At 30.5% G+C, this 19,778-nt stretch overlaps 1 protein-coding gene across 2 annotated transcripts in view; it reads left to right on the top strand.

Moving 5' to 3' along the window:
* LOC124532342 (acetylcholine receptor subunit alpha-like) overlaps positions 1 to 19,778 on the top strand; it is a 57,593-nt gene that overhangs the window by 327 nt on the left and 37,488 nt on the right. The gene's annotated exons all lie outside the window — the stretch shown is intronic.

The following is a 19,778-nucleotide window of genomic DNA, read 5'->3' as shown; positions in this document are numbered from 1 at the left end:
CCGAGGGTGCATTGCGAATGCATACTTGGTTGCACTTGCGCGCCGCATTTGGAATTTAAATAGACACAAATCACGACTACCGACCCATTTTCTGCAAAACAAAGCGGCATTACTCAAATCTTATAAAAGCTTTGAAGAGGGAATATTCAGTAAGTGTCGTCTTCGCGCGTCCTCATATCTCCATTCTCGCAAGGCGCCGCGCTGTCTCTCGTTATGTATTTTGAATCCCATTCTATAAATCTTCCGAACAGAGGGGAAACTGCGGTCGTCTTTGATATCATTCGTATAATATCATTTCTATAAAACTGTAGCAAGTGGACCGTGTTTTATTGCGCAACAAAACCGTTTCATACATTTAAAGTAATCTTTATATAAAGTTTATGACAAAATGAAATAAAAATAACTCGTGATTGTGAAATGTTTAGTCCTTGTGTCTGTCTTCAGTTTCTGACAGCTCTAGTTGTTAATTTGAAAGAATTTTAAATTCACATTCTAAAGAGTTTAAGCAAAGCTTTATGAAATACAAAATATGTTTAAAATGTTATAAAGTTTTAAGTTACGCTTTGTCTAATTAACTTTGTTAGGTCAACGGAGTTGTGTGACGTCACCTCTCTTAATCGCTCTAGGCTAGCGCTAGGCTAGTGCAGTAAAGCGTGTTTTTCGCGCGAACGCAGCTTCACATTTATTTATTTTGTAAAAAAGTTTGATTCGTAAAATTAATGAGGTTTAGTAGAAATATTGTTATCGATTTTTATATATTGTTTTATACGATAAATCTGTCCATGTACATTTGAGTCGGCACAACTCACTCACGGATTACTCTGTCGTTAAACATCAATACTTTGTATAGACCTGTTACGGTTTAAAGGATCAGTATGCCAGCGTAATTACGGGTACAACGGTACAAAACGTTTTGATCCCATTTGCAGTGCCTTCGCCCAGTGCCTCAACTGAAATTAATATTAAAACAATCGATTACATTAATTAATAATCGGATTAATTTGAAAAACAAAAACGATTATTTGACGTGTATTTTTATATTGTTATTTTAAAATAGTACAAGTTAATAACGACATTTTAAAAATTAGAACGATATTTGTTGGAGTATATTACAACCGTTATAAAACAAGTTAATTTTAACTATAACAAATATATAATGTATATTAACCACAATTGCAAAGAATGAAACTTGAAATAAATAAAATAAACTCTTTTGTAGTTTTACAACACCTCTAGATAAGACTATTCGGATTATAAAATGTCGTAGATATTTCTCGTGGATTTTCACACCATTTAAAAGCATAATCTCTTCAGGTTACCTTTTTGTTAAGACAACAGACTGACAACTTTGAGAAATGAGTTTCCTGGATCATCCAGAACATAAATAAAGGGCGATTAAATAGCCATCATCGGCGAAATAGATGAAAATATGATAACAACATTATGCAATAATGATTCCTTTATATTATTTGAGTATTTATTGTTAGTTCTTCTATACAATATTATAAATAAAGTTAAGTTTCCCAAAGTATTTTTAAGTATTTAATATTATACAATTCGATACTTTTTAGCAGTAATTAAAAAAAATATATGTAAGAAAATGGTCTGCATTATATTTATTTTTACTTAATATATTGTTTTTGTCTCAAAGAAATCATAAATAAAAATAACTCATTTTTCTTGTTCTGACTCAGACATAACGTAACTACTAATTACTAGATATGCTACATACATATTGTCGACATGTTTAACGCTAAGCGAATACGCAATCTTCCTAAATTTCAGAAGAAAGAATTCTTATATATTCTCCAATATTTTCAAACCCAGAATAAACACAAATTTATAGAAAGGGCTATATTCTATTGCTGTTACTACAACACATTTTGAGATCACATTATATTAATTAATATACAAACACGTGTATATATAGTATATCTGTTATTAATGTTCAGTAAATATAATTTAGAAATAAATGATAATTCTCACAATTTACTAATCCAAAGTGTTCAATGTTAATTCGATAAATGTCAGCTCAGGAGTCGGTTCTCGATGTGAAATAAGATAAGAAAACTAAATTGCGTTAGCTTAATTAAGATAAGTTAAGAGTTGTTACATTGCTTTATTTAAAAGTATTTAATACGTACCAGTCAAATCGATTGTACTTAATTATGTTGTTGAACATAATAAAACTATATACAAATACATAGTATTTGGGAAGTAATTTCTATTCCCCGAGAGCGAGTTATTGTTTCTTATTTCTTGATATCATTTTGATTCTGTAAATAATATCAATATAGTTCGGTAACAATCGATTATATTAATTCGCTATATTTTATTAATCGAATTACAGTACGCCGTACATTCAAAATCAAATCGGATAATGGGACGCAGTTTTTAAAAATTCCATTATCTGTGAGATAAATAATTATTATAAATAAGACCTAAATGTAATAATTATAATGAACACTATTTTTGTCATTCTAATTTGACTTCATTATCTTTTTAAATATTTTTTGTACATATTTTTAAGGAATTACAATTTTATTTAATTAACATGACTTTGTATTTTTTTAATGTTAAAAAAGAGTAACTACTGATTCTCTTGCCGGTTATTCTCGGTAGAATCTACTTTCCGAACCGGTGGTAGCTTCACTTAATTGTAAAATTACGATTCAAAAGTGCTTGTAAAAGCCTACTTGAATAATGTTTATTTTGATTTTGATTTTTGATTTGACACCAGAATCAAGTCCAACTTCAGGTTAGGAATGAGTATAGAATTCTACAAGAGGTTGGTATTATGAGAAGTCTAGAGAGAAGAGTATTGAAAGAGGTGAGGACCAAAGAGAGTGTTTTACATCGCTGTATGGAAGTGTATCCTGCATATGAGATACTATGATATATGTAGTTTATATTGGAATAATATTTTATTTCTTATAAAAGTAAAAGTGCGAATATCAATAGAAGACATTACTTGACATTATTAGAACGTGTCTTAGTACCATAACGACTGTTAATTCTTAAACTGCGAGGAAAATGTAGATAATTTCGCATGCAGCCTCTGGATTCCCGTCGCAGTTACAGTCGCAGAATTCCGAGTATACTAAAGTTACAGGCAACTTTACTTCAAATAATAATTTATGTCTTCATCTTCGCGCATAGCTTTTTAGTTGCAATTATTATCGCAAGACAAAAAATATTTATCTATGTTCTTTCTCTATGTAATTACCTTTTCCGGTCGCCTGACAAAGGACACGCTAGTGATGATCGCTAAGAGACCGTATTTTTCATATTTACTGCTAGGTGAAGGTATTTTGAAATTTAAATTACTTGCTTATTACATATTATATTTAATAATTATAACCCGAAGTCACCATAATGTAATTAATTAAATAATAATATTACACGTACAGACGTGCATGTATAGATATTTTAGTTAGCGGTTATTTACTTTAGTTTTACGTTTAGATCTACCTTTTAACATTTCGTCTTCTTATACCATTAATTGGTGGAGTGGATATATGCTTTTAGAAGTTTCTAAAGAAACTACCCTCAATTTAAATCTAAACATTTAATAATTGTAATTCCATATCTAAGTTAAGTAATTAAATATCCAATATTGTATAAAAATATATACATATTTAATTGTAATATACTCGATTTAAATATACTAAATTATATTCATAGCGATATGATTATTAAAAGTCATTATTCATATAACTAGTTATTAACATTCATAGTGAGTTGAGAAGTTAAATCTAGACCTGATGGTATGACTATAAATCGAAGGCCATTATGCAAAACATGTGCCGAATACTTGACCTAATACTCGCTTCTCCACGATCGTTTGCAATGTATTCTCGTCTTCCGGATATCATTTTTCTTTAATTCATCTTAAAATATTCAAGTTTTCTCTGTTACGTCGACTTATATTATATTTTAAACTAGCTAACGGATTTTCTATGTAGAGCAGAGAATTGTACAACCAGTGTAATTAAAAACATAAATGTCTTTGTTGCCGGTTAATGTTGTTTAGTTCATCCCCTAAGGGTGTATGAAAGTTTGTATTGAAGTTCGTCAGTGTGTGCGTGTATGTGTGACATGATTCTAAACGAGTAAAGGACATTCATCTCGTTAGAGTGTCTTTCTTTTCTAATCGATTAAAACGAAACTTATCTTTCATTCCTACAATGTTGCTGATGAGATATTTCTAGACACATGGCAAGTTTTTCAGTATGATTCTGTATAGAAAATTGATTGTTTATTACTACAGAATAATTTCACATAAATATAAAATATAATATAATTTCACGTACATAATAAAAAAAATCAGTATGTTTTTTTACTTATATTAATGATTAAAATATTTTATTATTTTTATCGAGCGGTGTAAATTTATATTATCTATGAATAATTGTATACATCTCCGAAATTTAATAACACCTTAAGTGATATATATATACATATACATCGTAATACTCTCTCGACGCATCTCTCTATATTTCTTTAATGATAATTTAGTTTGACAATAATATACATAAGTCCACAGATAAAACAGGCAATACAAAAGAAAAACTTATAAATAATGTATAGCACGCTGAAAGCAAAGCAAACCTTATTATCAATTTATTATGTCTCTGCAAATTTTGAGCACCATTAGTCTTAACAGTGATGGATAAAGCATTAGAAATGAAAGCGGGGAGAGGAAAACTCTTAGCAGAGAACATTTCTCTCGAAACGGTCATGTTTTGCAATATCTATAGAATGAAAGCTATTAATCAACTAAACACGCCACACGATTCAAGAGGTTTACAATCGATATTTATGTAGCTGATCTGATTGACAATAATAACTTAAAAATTACAAAACTCATTTATCTAATATACATTTTATAATAAACACATTTCATAACGGTAGAATGTTAATGCACATACGATTTTCGATAATACTAGTCCTATCAAACATTCAAAAGTTAAAAAGCCGAGTATATTTAAAAAATCCTTATTGCACGGCGCATTTAAGTACATTCAAGCATATGGATACTTTGCAAGATGGTTTGGTATTCGCAAATATAAACATAAAACATTCCTTACCCCAAACATACATTACAAATATAAAAAATAACCTAAAAAGGTCTGATAATATGATAAAAATGACAATAAATGACATATAAATATGATAAAAATGACTCACTAACCTTTTTTCTTTTAAACAGATACCAATCATTCTGTTAATAGTTTACATAAGTTCTGTTTTCACATAAGTTTCAAAAGTTACCCCCGATCCGGTGAGAATTATAAATTCATTTAATCTTTCTAGAAACCACGTTTAGACCAAAGGCAATATACATATACGCTCTAGAGAAAGAGGTACTGTATTCGATATTTGATATCACATGGAATGGTGATTAGTGAAATGTCTTATCATTGTGCTTATGATCGATAATATGTATAGTATGATCGGTCGTCATAAAACCTACACCCATGCTGTAGTGAAGAGGGCGATGAACGATTTTATTGTTATACAATCATCTTTGACCGTAATAATATCTCTTCCTTGTTTAGATTTATGAAGCGAAACAGCTTATATTGCGGGATATTGAACGGATAACATGTCTCGATCGTGCCTTAAAGATAAGTGCTGAAGAGCATCGTTACATTGTCAAAGTCATATCCGGTTATCAAACCCTTGAACAATCAAGAACACAAACTCGTGATTATAATTTTTTATAGTAATTATTGCTTCAATGTGTTATAAGTTACATCTTCTTCATAATCAAAATATTTAGTAAAAAAACCATAGAAATAATTGTGGTGTTCGACGTCGAGTATTTATGTAATTTATAGTAAAGATATATTCAAGGATGTGTCTTTGCTGTTAAGAAAAACACCTATAAATAAGGAACTTTTCACTTTTATTTCGTAATATGAAGTAATTATTTAATTTGTAAATACAAATATATCATTACGTGCAGGTATAAAATAGATTCTTTTGGGTGTACATGCAGTAAAGATTCATTGATTAAATTTTTTTCTCATATTTGACAAACACCTTTTTATTTAAACTTGGCTGTGGTATTTAAGCATGTGTTAATAATAAATAAGCATTGAAACTTTACTTAAATAAACACTTTGGATTGAAATTATTTAATACATATTTATATTTACTTTTTTATTTAACCATTCAAGTGTCACATCCGTCAGATTATGTACAGCCAGAGTAAGAAAACCTTCGTCAGTTTTCAAAATCATTCCTTCATCAAGTCTTTAAATCTTAGTACCTTTTGAATCTAAACATCAAATCATTGTGACGCAATATGTCATTCTCGATCGGTAAAGCAGATTATCGCTCATACTGAGCACACGAAAATATATCATAAGGTGACGAACCTTTTCTACCCCCGACTGTACATTATAAACACAATATGTAATATAAAATGTATTAACTAATACTGCTTATTCAATAATTTGTATAACATACTCGACAGCAATCTGAAATCTTTTTTTTTAAATTAAAGTTTTTTTCACTTGGTGAATTTTGTCCAAGTTCGTTTGAGCTCATCGCGCATTCTACCGGCAAACGGCAATAATGGTATTGTTGTGTTCCGGTTTGAAGGTGGAGTGAGCCAGTGTCACTTTAGGTACTTTTTAGCTAAATTTTTTTATATATTCACATCGTCGTCCTCTGTTATCAATCTTATGTATTATGTCATTTATAATTTCGTGTGACTTTATAATATTCTGTAACGCTATTGACTACAAATTAATCATAAAACATGAACGAGAAAAAAAATTTCGTCAGAAAAAATACCGTTTGATAACTTAGTATATTTTTTTTCTCATTTTCTTTCCCTGGCCTTTTCCATTTAAAGTGTTAATTTTCTCTTTCTTTTTCGCTCAGTGGGCAATATTAACTTCTCAGCATTATTTCCTTGGAATTATTTTAGTTTTTTTTTTTTTTTTTTATCAGAAGTCAATAGGTACAGAATTCACAATCTCCTCAGACTCGACGCCAATATCTGAATACTGTCTAGCTCGTGCTACTGATTTTACTGTACTCCACGGGGTCATGTTATATATGTCATTGTAACACATGTTTTGTTTAAGAATTACAATAATAATTAAAAATAAAAGATAATTTCTTTTGGTATTTAAAGTAATGGTTTGTCCTGTAACCAAAGGTCGCTAGACTATAAGGGAATTGTACTGACGTCTTTGGGTATAGTTTAACCTTTTAAATATTACTTCTTCACTCAAAGTACTTGTACTCGTGATTTCAAATCTCTGCTGTCACTGATAAGGGAGATACGGGGGTAAAAGACACTAACGTATTTTTTCTCAGAAACTATGACCGACATTGCAATAATACAATGCGAAATAATATATATCAATAAACTCTATATTTAATATTTTTTTTATTACATTTTAGAAGTTTATAAATTTATTATTTGAGGGTATTTTTTTGTGAGCACAACTGGTGATACACCAATCAAAATATATTATACAATTACCTCAGAGTCTAATGCAACGTCTTATAAAAAAATTTTTTTGCATTTAATGGAAAATAATAAATGAAAAAACGGAAGCTTTAACCCTTTCACAGTTTGATCGCAAACACGGGAACTATTCCTAGTTGTCAGCTTGACGGTCAAGCGTACCGTTTCGGTCATTGTGTTATTCTATGGAACGTTTGTTACTTTCGTCCGGCCGGCTTTACTTTTATCTTCGGGCTAAATGGAATATAGTATTCGAGTTTTCTTACGTATAATTGTAAATGTTTTATAATTAATTTTATATATATTTTTAAATATTTTACCAAACTACTTTTCTTCCAACCAAACGGTTGGTAGTTTTATATTTAATTTAACATTGCTTTTATGAGCCTACTTGAACAAATAATATTTTGGTTAATTTGATTGTGAACTTCATTATATAGTATAAAACAAAGTCACTTTTTCTGTCCCTTTGACCTTAATGCTTGTCTTTAACGATACGCGACAGATTTTGATGCGGTTATTTTTAAATAAATAGAGTGATTCGAGAAGAAGGTTTATTAATTAAAAATATGTCCACATTCGTAAAGAAACACTGATAATTTTAGAAGTTTCTACTGAGATATCATGTCATTGTACCCGTGCGAAGACGGGGCGGGTCGCTAGTTATCACATAAAAGGTACAATTACATATATACCTACCTATCGTTATGCGGACGTTCTCTGTTAATTGTATTAGCAGCTTCTTCTCGGGCCCCTAACGTACAAAGAAATAATAAAATATTTTCCCTTTATTACATTTGTTTAATTAAATGTATATTCTCAAGAGCGCTATACCATTGTAACACCATGCTTGTAATCGAAATTTACGACTGTCGGCCAAACAGAATTGAATTAGAATCGAACGTGTAGGGAAGATATAAGTATACCTACTTACACTCGTAACTTCACACGTATTCAATTATATTACTTAACATACTGCGGGCAATTGAAGCTCGTATAGCGCGAGCCGCTACTACTCACTAATCGTTTAAAATAAGATCGTAATTTCGCTATGAAGAATGAAAAATGTAACTCAATTATCCTTTATGTACTCACACAATTATAGCACATTAGTTTTAAAAAAAATTGCATTCGATGAAAAGTTTTTAATATAAATGAAATTCGAAAACACTCCATGAAATATATAAACGCACAATTTATTCTTACTAAATGCAATGAATTCCAAATGAAAAGTATATTTAAGCTGCTTTTAAAAGCGACACTTCAGCGTTCACATTTTATTTTCATATGTGTAAAAATAATTCAACTGAAACATTTATTTTCCGTAGAAATATTCATTTTTAGAAAAAATTCCTCTTCAATTCAGAGCTGACGAGCCAGCTTTAAATACCGATAGTGAACCTCTTTTGTATAAACTTACTCATTTTTAACTGAAAACTTAAAAATATTTATTTTTTGTTTTTGTCCAATCGAAACATTTTCTTACAAATCCATTTCGTACTTAATGTAAATAATATTATATACCTATATACTTCACTAGAGCACTAAATATATATTATTTTAATTGATATAAAATAGAACAATTAGGTTTTTCTTTGTAACATCGCTTGGAAGATTAGTTAGCCATGTATAATAATTATGTTTGATATTTAATGTAGCGTGAGAAAATGTTACCAGCTGCGCTGAGTGGACTCGACCATTACCAAGCATTAAAATAGTATGTGTAGTCTTTTTTTGCAGACCATAATATGAATCTAGTATTATTTTATGAGATTATTATAAAATACTAGTGGGTCACACGCGAAACTTCTCGTTTATTCAAAAGATTTTTACAAATTTCTAAACATACAACAGTTTTTTTTTAATTTAATTTAATTGTAAACTAACGACGTCTGTTTTATTTATTAATTTATTTATTTATGTACCAACAGAGTATACAGAAAATTATGTAAATGAAAAATGTGTACAAAGGGATAACTTATCTCTAACAAGAGATCTCTTCCAGAAACCCTGAATCTAGTGGAGATTATTTGTAATACATATTTATGGTGTAGGTACAATATCAATTACAATATATATTAACAAGTAACTTTTTTCCGCTCTCTAAAATTAATTATTTATTAAATTATAACTGTTTAATGAATTGCAATTAAGATTCCTCTTTATATTTCTGCACACATACGGCTGGAGACCTTTAAAATGAGACAATAACTGTTTTTTATATCCGGAGCTGTCAATGGTAGAAAAATCGGCTTACGTTAGTAATATATAAGATAAAGTATGTTTTTATAGGCCAAAAACAAGCCACGATTACGTCTAGACAGGAAGACAAGAACAAAATTAATGATATCAATATGGATATTATGTTTATTGATATCCCGAAACAGTTCACCAATGAGTTGAAAGACGTTTTCGTCAGAAGTTGGTGAATGTAAGAATGGAGTTCGATTTTCCGATGATATTATTATTATTGCAGAGTCACTCTAAGAAGCCAGAATGCTACGTAGCCTTAGCGCACTTGAGCAAGCCCAAGGTCATGTTTTTTTTATGTCTCAACTGTGATGTTGTCTGTCTTCTTGGTTTGATTTGTACATTTGAAAGGTCATATTAAACAGGCATATCATATGGAGTCTAGTCGAAGGGAAACGCCTGAAGTTGATGGTTACCTATAATTCTATAGTTCATATATCTTAGTAGGTACAATAACGACAAGAAAACCGATCGAAAAATTCGCTTATTATTTATATTATTCGCTTGCCATATGAGGAATAGCCCCCTATATTTGAAGGTTTCGGCAATCTGGAAATCATGGAACGTAGTACTTCAATTATTTGGTATAAATGGTGGATTAGCGTGCAAAGCGAGAATTTGTCAGTCGTGAATCAAATGGTCAACAGTGTTCAGGGTATTGATATACGTTATACGTTCTTCTCATGATATTATTGAACGTTCCTTAGCTGATTACTTCCGTTGTTGGGGTTTTTCTTCCTCTATTTTGTCATAGTTCCGTCCTTCACAGTTTCTTTCTGTGGCATAGAATCAAATTGTTTTGGAGGACTACATTTTGCTTTTACTTTATTTTAGAATGCATATATTGAATTATGACAATGTTTGTTAATATAATTAGACACATATTAAGCTGTTAATTTAGATGGAAATTCTCGAGCGGTATAACATATCTATTATAAATAATTCACATAAAAAGGTACTTCAATAAGGCTCAAGATAGAGCCAAAGTGGCTCAGTGGTTAGAGCACGTGCAGTGCATCTTTATGTGCTTAATTTGTGTTTATAACTCTTCTTGTGCTCGGCGATTATAGAAAAAATCGTGAGGAAACCTGTATGTGACAAATGTCGACGAAATTCTGCTACATCAACCAACCGACATTGGAGCATCGTGTTGAAGTGACATCTAAACATATAAGGACACAGGAGACCTTAACCCAGCAGTGGAATATTTACAGGCTGTTACTGTAATGTACTTCGCAAACTATAATATACATACTCATTATCTCTTTGTTGTTTTTTTCTCAATTAAAATCAATATATGTACTCATTCACTAAAATTTCTCGTCCTAACAAACTAAGCGCTTCCTAAACTTTATGTTTCAAGTATTTGAATTAATCTATATAGGTCACGATAAATCCAAATACAAACTTATAAGAGAATATTACTGGTCTTCTACTCAAACAATTCCAGACATCAGTATCGATGCTCTAGTATGTAAAATACTGATAAATTTTGATGTACCTCTATATAACACGTATATATGTATATCAACGATATTGGAACATACAAAGAAACAATAAATAAATAACTCTGTGGGTCACCCTATCAAATAAAAAAGAAGTTTAATTATTTTTTCCTAGATTTCTTTTTTACCCTTTTAACTCTTCTTATAGACAAAAAGCTTGAGACGGGCGATCTTTTAAAAGGGAATAATAAACGGTTAATGCAGTGTGGGCAAGTCAAAAGAACGGATATCAATTGAGATCGTCTTTAGAATTTTAATTGTTAAAGTGTTTCCTTAGAACAAAGACGTTTAATAACTATTTCGTATTAACTTAATTATTTTATAAAACTTTGCAATTAATGTAGTTACCTTTTCAAAGTGATGAAATATTGCTACATAAACTATATTAGTTAAAGTTTATTATGTTTACACAAAACGTAATGTCGCTTTTTGTTTTTTCTCTTCGTGAAATGTCAAGTATAATATTTCAATCCTCCTCAATTCTCAATCACGTTGCAATCACTCCGGCTAATTAAATTTATTGCATCCAATAAACAACTTTTTGAAACAAACAAGGTAGTTCTCGAGGGTAGAGTACCTTTTAATAGATTAATTATCAGGAAAACATACCCAACAAGATACGTTCGTTCGTTCGTATAAATATGAAAGTTTGAATGCTTGGATGTTTCTTACTTAGAAACAAGAAGAGGGCTCGACAAATTTGGATGTCATTTAAAATAGTGTTAGGACTTACTCATAGGTTGACTAACATCTACTACCGCAAACGGGAGTAAAAATGCGAGCGGAAGATGTTTTATAAATAATATATTTAATGCAACACACTCATTGCAACCTCATCTAAAAAAAGTTAAACATATATTCCAACTAGTGGGATTTTTGTGCAACATATGTGTTTTGCCAAACCATTGTTAATTTAATCCTAAACGTATCGGTTGCACGGAGTTAAAAATTACTTTCATAAAGGAAAATATAAAAAAAGTAAAGTGCTTAATCCTGGATTGACGAATGTATGTGGTTTTATTCTAATCTACCTCATACGAAATGTTTGTAAGCTGTTGTAACAGTAATTTATATTAAGTATCCAATTACAACTTGACCAAATAATATTTAATTTTAAGCAAAAAACATTTGTATTTTTTAACAAACATTCGACAGTTTCAGAACTTTACACATGAAGAACAGAGTTTTATAAAATGAAGTCGAAATTAAAACATTTAATTGCACAAATTTTGCGATCCAAAACTCGTAGTCCGTTTAACCGATGACCGTAGTTTTTGCAGGTCGAGTGTTATTAAAACTTGATTACAACAGTAGCTCCGTATAAAATGTTTTGCTCCCATTTTCATTTGCATTTTTCGATAACGTACTGTAAGAGAACACGGCAAGTCAAGATCTGAATGTTTATTTTTTACATGCAAAAAAATCCCAAAAAAACAATATCAAAATAAAAATATACTTTATTCAAGTAGGTTTTTAAGCACTTTTGAGTCGTCATTTAAGAATTGTTTTAAAACAATTATCATTTTAAAACAAAAATCGCAGGAAAACTTCACTTATAATATATTAAATGATTTCATCTCTTTTTCTCTCTTCTTTTATTTTTAAATGTATTAGTGAGTAAAATTATTTTTTTTATATAATTTCTTATTTACTTGTTTTCTATTTAATAGTTTAAGGTATGTATCATTTCTGTTTAGGCGACTTTCACCACTGTTTTCAAACTGATGTTGTTAAAATATATATATATTCAAATGTACTCAAGTTTGGACACTCCTTGTCTTTATGTTACTTAATTTAAAATCATTGTAATTTTAGATTAATGACTGTTTGTGTCAAAATAAAGAGAAAAAAAAAATTATGTTAAGTGAAGCTACCACCGGTTCGAAAAGTAGATCTTAACGAGAACCTTTAAGAAATTCACTAGTTACTCTTTTTCAACATTTAAAAATACAGTATATGTTAATTAAATAAAATTTTATAAGTATGTAATATATGTTGACTTCCATCAACTAGTATTAATTTCACGCTTTTTTATCGTCTGTATAATCTTGTATTGAATGATATACCAAAGTATTTTGTACAAATGATTTGCATTTATGAAACGGCAAAGTCTATGGAATTTTATTATAGAAACGGATACCATGCCCCAAGAAGGATTTATTGACTTTACGAACTTGGAGTTATAAGCTTATTTTTACTTTTTGTGCACAAACAATGATTATCACAGATTATATCTAAGTGATCAATGTTTCTATGAATGTGTATACAATTGTCGTAAATATATTGACTTGATCAATTGATCAATCGACTGCTTTGTTGGCTGTACCTATATTTAGCTCAAATCATGGTCTTGGTTAACCCAAGAATTATGAGAGTGAGCAAAGATTGCACATTAGCTTACGCACATACTTGTGCATTATATGACACAGTTGGCACGTCTTCCTTGAGAATTGCAGGCATTTAAATTATCAAATTAATCGCGGTTTCTCTTTTTAAAAATATTAAACCTTCAAGTCACTATCAAGTCATTTTTGAATACATAAAGACTGATATTTGCTTTAATTAATAAATTAAATCTTAACATTCTAAATTTGATTTAAATCAAGTTTAAATGGATTTGTAATTTAATAATTCTGCTAGTATTTAACTCTAAAATGTGAAAGGCTTGATTTACACTGAAGTTGGATGTTGCTGTAACTTACGTTATCATTTCGCTTTGTTTCCCTTTTCGCCTTCATGTTTTGGAATGTTAAAATAGTTTTAGTCTATTTAATGTTTATAGCAAATGATAAACAAACTTTTTATCAACCTCTGCAGCGTTTAGCATTGGATATTGATTATAACATTTATATTTATGTACATTGAAATACATATTACTGTTTATACATACACATTTTGCATTAGTAAAATGTTTTTTTTTTTAAGATTAGAGTAACCGCCTGTAACTGTCTGACCCAAATTTAGAGACCTATTCTTGGGGTAAGATTCCTACCATTGAGCCATTACGGATTTATAAAGTTACATTTAGCATTTTCTGTTTTCTATTGGTCGTTTTAATCTACATAGTTAATGAAAACATCCTCGAGACGAGCTGAGCTTCGATATTACTATAAGTTATGTTCTCTTTGTTACAAAACATTAGAAAAACGTATCTAAGTGTATGAGATTGTGAACGTGACGATAGAACGCGAGCACAAATCCTCGAAATTGTGCCTTGAATAATTTATAATTCCGCTAACAACACAGTGGTAACTGGTACCCTGTTGACTGAGCGAACATCCCTTCAACCACAAGATGTACTCGTAACCCGTGACGTACATATATACGTGTAGTTAAAATGTACAGAGTTATTTGTGTATATTGGATTTTTATTAAGGGACCTTTACTGTAGAAGTGTAGTATTATGGATACATAAAAACTGTATAATATTATAATATACTATCTGTCTCCGTAACTTTGTGTGGTTTTACAAAAAAGTTATTGTTGTATTTTAAGTTACTCTTTATTAAATCAGTTATCCGTCAGTAAAGTCTCGTCAACATCGAGATTAGCCGAAACAAACAGACAGCCAGACAAAGAGACACAGAATTTAAAAAAAAATGTTGTTTTGGTATATACATGTACACCATGTATACAGGCTTATTGGTAATTCGACTTATTCCCGTTAGGAGGTGATACTCACCCTATTTGCAATAATTTTAATTTTTCCCATTTGCATGGTGCAAAAATGAACCAATTGGGAGCTACTCAGTTTTTTAGCTTTTTTCAAAATTTGTCAAAAATTTATTTAAGAAAAGTATCAAATAAAAACTATTTCTTTCTTCTGTTTAAACAAACGATTGAACACACTGGATATTTTTGTCAATATTTAAACAATAATTATCGGTCCATATATAAGAGCAGAGATGGCCCAGTGGTTAGAACGCGTGCATCTTAACCGATGATTGCGGGTTCAAACCCAGGCAAGCACCGCTGATTCATGTGCTTAATTTGTCTTTATAATTCATCTCGTGCTCAGCGGGGAAGGAAAACATCGTGAGGAAACCTGCATGTGACAAATTTCATACAAATTCTGCCACATGTGTATTCCACCAACCCGCATTGGAACAGCGTGGTGGAATATGTTCCAAACCTTCTCCTTAAAGGGAGAGGAGGCCTTTAGCCCAGCAGTGGGAATTTACAGGCTGTTACTTTACTTTTTTACTTTTATCGGTCCAAATTTAAAAATACGAGACGGATAACGAAATTATTTAAATGTTTTTTGTTTTTTTTTCCTCAATAATGTCTTTTGGGACCACATATCATATGTCACAATGCATATGGGAGTTAAAATTATTGCAAATAGTCACCTTCATCACCTCCTAACGGGAATACTCCGAATTACCAATAACCGTGTGTGGATTATGACATGAATTTAGACAAAAAACAATTATTTTAATATTACAAACGGACGCTCCTTTTTTATTCTATGTACATAGATTATAATTACAAAGATTATAATATAATATTATTTATATGTTATATCGTTCGGCTATAAAGCGAAATGGTTAATCTTCGATTTTACAGTTTGTATGAATTTATTATTTCACCTTCTTTAGAAGGTGACATATAATACAGAATGGCGTGTGGACTCGCCACAACCTGATGGAGTATGCTGGTGGCAATTATCGGCGGGACCTTTCATTGGCCAGTGTGATATATATGAGACAACATCACATACATTACTCTGATCCTAATATGAATAGCTAAAGCACGTGTGTTATGGAAATCAGAAGTCAAACACCCAGACCCAACACAACATAGAAAACTAATTATAATCCTCATCGATTCGACCGGGAATCGAACCCGGGACCTCGGAATGGCGGACCCATGATCACCAGTCAATGACGGAGGTCGTCATGCTATATGCCATGCTAAATTGCGAGATGGTTTCTTTCTGAAAAACTTATGTCACAAAAGAGCGTCTGTGTGAGGAAAGTGCCTCCGCTGACACGCTCCTTTGAAGAAGACCGGGTAGCCCGTATAACTTTGCCAATCGCATTTGCACATCGTTTGTTGATTATTTATTTTTTTGTGTATAAGGATAAATATTCAGTTAAAGATTAGGTTTATAGATGGTAAAAGAACGTGGAACTAATACTTGTTGAAATTCAGGAAGGAATTGATAGCTTAGCTTTGTATTTCAAATTTTGGAAACGAGTAACTACTGTATTGCCTCTCTGTACTTTTCTGTAGAATCTACATTCCCGAGCGGTGATAGCAATTGTCGTTTATTTAATACAATTCAGTAAAATGAAGATAGCCTGAATATTGGTGAGTGCGTGGTAATTTGCTTGCAGGATGGGGCTGTGGATTAATTAAAACTCAAAGTTTTGAGATTTTTATCTTAGTGAGTTTATATCTCAAGTTCTCTTCAATATTGATATTAACTTTATTACTCAAATATTTGATATTTATGAAGAGAAAATTTGGTGTCTTCGATTTGAGTTTGCTTCTTTTCGTAAGCAAACTTCTTTAGAAGGTGACATATAATTCATCCATAACACTTAACTTAGTCGCGCACGTCTAATTAAGAGTTTACAAATTAAATTCAAGCTATTCAACGAGCTTTGTTTTATTAATTAAGTCGTTTCAAACTTTTGTGCTCGTCCAATAAAAACAAAAGTTTGACGGAGGAGGACAAAATTTCAGTCTTTATTATTCAACCATATAAACGGTACCGCTCATATCTCTACAAGTATATTTTATTAGGTACATAATAAAGAAACAATTAAATTTATTTATTTAAATATGTGTGTTTATCAAATCAATTAAATATTAAACATTTTTCTTTTTATTACGTAATAAAATTATTTTGACAGTTTTTTAAATCTATTATTACTATTATTAATAAAGTATTAATGCTGTTTGCATTAAACTTTGTATTTGTTACTAAACGATAGTCTCTTCTACATTTACTTTGAATATTTTTTACTGAGATTTATTGCTTTTTCTAAGACATCCTTATTTGAATAGTTTCGAGATCTAACGATCGCTCCTCCCTCTGAAGATTGCCTATGGTTTTTTATTCGGCACTGTGTCTTGGCCACTTCAAAAAGTTTCATTTTCATGCGTCTCATGTACACACATACTTGGAATAGTGTTTGGGATCGTAATTTACTGGAAATAATTATGCGACAAATTATTATCTGTAGCATATGGCAGCATTTGACTTTTTCAATATATCTGTATACATCTGTATATCGATTACATTTATGATCCCTTCTGCACTAACTCTAAGGTCTATGGTGAAATAAACAATCCTAAACCATGATATTGCACATACATATTTTACTATAGACTATTGATTTGTATTAACGTCTTACATACCGTATTTCATCAACTGTGACGAAATTCATTTATCAGTTGTAATTTGAAAATTCTTTTGATTATATTTAATAGATAATATGTAACTATTTAATATAAAAAACTGTCTAAACTTCGTAAAAAATCCTCACACATAAAAACGACAAATGAAAACTGTTAAAATACTTTAGAATATGTTTGAACACAATTCGTTAAGTAAATAAAAAGTTCAAACTTATAAAAATATATTTGAATCGTAGTGTCAATTCAAACCAATGTCTAACATTATTAAATTTCTGAACGTAATTTAAATAAAGGATAAGGCAAGGTTAAAGATTTGTTCTTGTTCTGAGATTGAAAACTAACAATCGTGTTTCAAGTTCCCGTGCAATCGATCCATTTTCCTTTATTAGATTGAGATGCAATGACCGTCTAGATCCAAGTGGGCATTGCCTTCTAGTTCAGAAGATGCGATTTCGATTTCCGCTTACAGTCTCACTTTGAAATATTTCTATTTGACATAAAATCTCTAGCAGTCGAACAAGTTATCTGTCTTTGTGACGTTTCCTTCGACATGTCTGAAATCAAATTGATGTAGCGTCTATTGAAAGTGTCTATTAACAATATTTATATGAGTTACTTCAGAGAGTCTTACAATGGCTTTAAGGGAAATAAATATCGTTTATTGTACTTCCTGTTAGGTCTTTGTGCCAGCCCGGCTGGGTAGGTACCATCCATTCATCAGATATTTTAGTGCCAAACAGTAACACTTAATATTGTTGTGTCAGTTTGAATGAATGAGCCAGTGTAACTACAGACACAAGGGACATAACATCTTAGCTTCCAATGGTCATTATTTATTACAGGGTAAATATCTTTGGACGTTTGTGACCATTTACCACCAACATTTATTTTTTGACTTCCAAAAATATGTTTTTAAGGTTATCTGGATTATATAATTCTGTTCATCGTGCATATTTTGTTAAACATTATATTTTACGTTTTCTGATAAAACTGAGAATATTAAATTTTCTCAGTCAAAGAAAGTCTTAACAGCTTAGATATCTTTCAATTTCATTGCGGTCCGCTTTTAAATGGAAAATTTTGTGAGGTTTTTATTAAGCGTAAAATCTGACGAATGAATATAATAATGAAAAAATATGCTGATAAAATATGTAGTCTAAATTGTAATATTTGAGAACAACAGTTTTAAGCTAGTGATAGTACATGCACTATCACATAAATGAGACTGCCTGTAATTAGTAGAACATTTTCCTAGATAATGTTGAAATGTCACTTACGTATTATTTTAATGTGATATTGTTTCTACTGTTGGTTGTCCTAATGAAAAAAATGTCGAATATATACTAAAACTTGATGGTGCAAGCCCTTTATTTTATCTTTCCGTCAAGGTACCCTCTGATCAGACATTTTAACACTAAATAGCAATAATTAAGTATTATGATGGTTGCGGTTTGAAGGATGAGTGAGCCAGTGTAAATACCGGCGCATTTGACCGTTCGCTTAACTGTATTATAAAAATTGTGCCGGCAACAGTATTAAGAGATTATGAAAGTAGATATAAGTGATGTTAATTACTTGTATATGATATAACACTCCCGCTACCCACGTTTGTATGGATAAAGCGAATATTGACTTTCTAACAAAAAGTAGGATCAAAAGCGCGACTATTGCAGTCCCATTTAAATTCATTATACAGAGTAAGTGAAAAATTTAAAACAGTTAATTTATCAAGACATTTTAGAATATATTTCTTTTATATCTAAAAGAAATTAAAATTGAAATAAAAAGAGTGTAAAAACTGGATCTGAACTGTGGAGAAAAATCGCACTCCGAAAGGTGGAAAATAAGCTGAAATTCCTTTCCCAAATTCTTTTCATCTACTCAATTATTAGTAAATAGACGACTTATTAGTTTCAATTTATCATAACTCTACGACTGATGTTATACTGATGTTCAAAGGAAAACAGTGAGGCCACCTTGACCGAATATACCAAAAGAAATTAATCAATAAGAACTTAAAAAAAGAGCATTTGATAATAATGCATTATTTATATCTAATACATTGATATGATATTTTGGCGCTTATAAAATTAAAAAGTACTTGATTAGCATATCGCATAATTATACACTTCTAATTCTTTCCCAAAACAGAACCAGTACAT

Source organism: Vanessa cardui, chromosome 9, assembly GCF_905220365.1.
Source record: "Vanessa cardui chromosome 9, ilVanCard2.1, whole genome shotgun sequence".
Taxonomy (NCBI): Eukaryota; Metazoa; Arthropoda; class Insecta; order Lepidoptera; family Nymphalidae; genus Vanessa; species Vanessa cardui.
The sequence above is the reverse complement of the archived record's forward strand: the minus strand, read 5'-3'. Positions and strand labels throughout refer to the sequence as shown.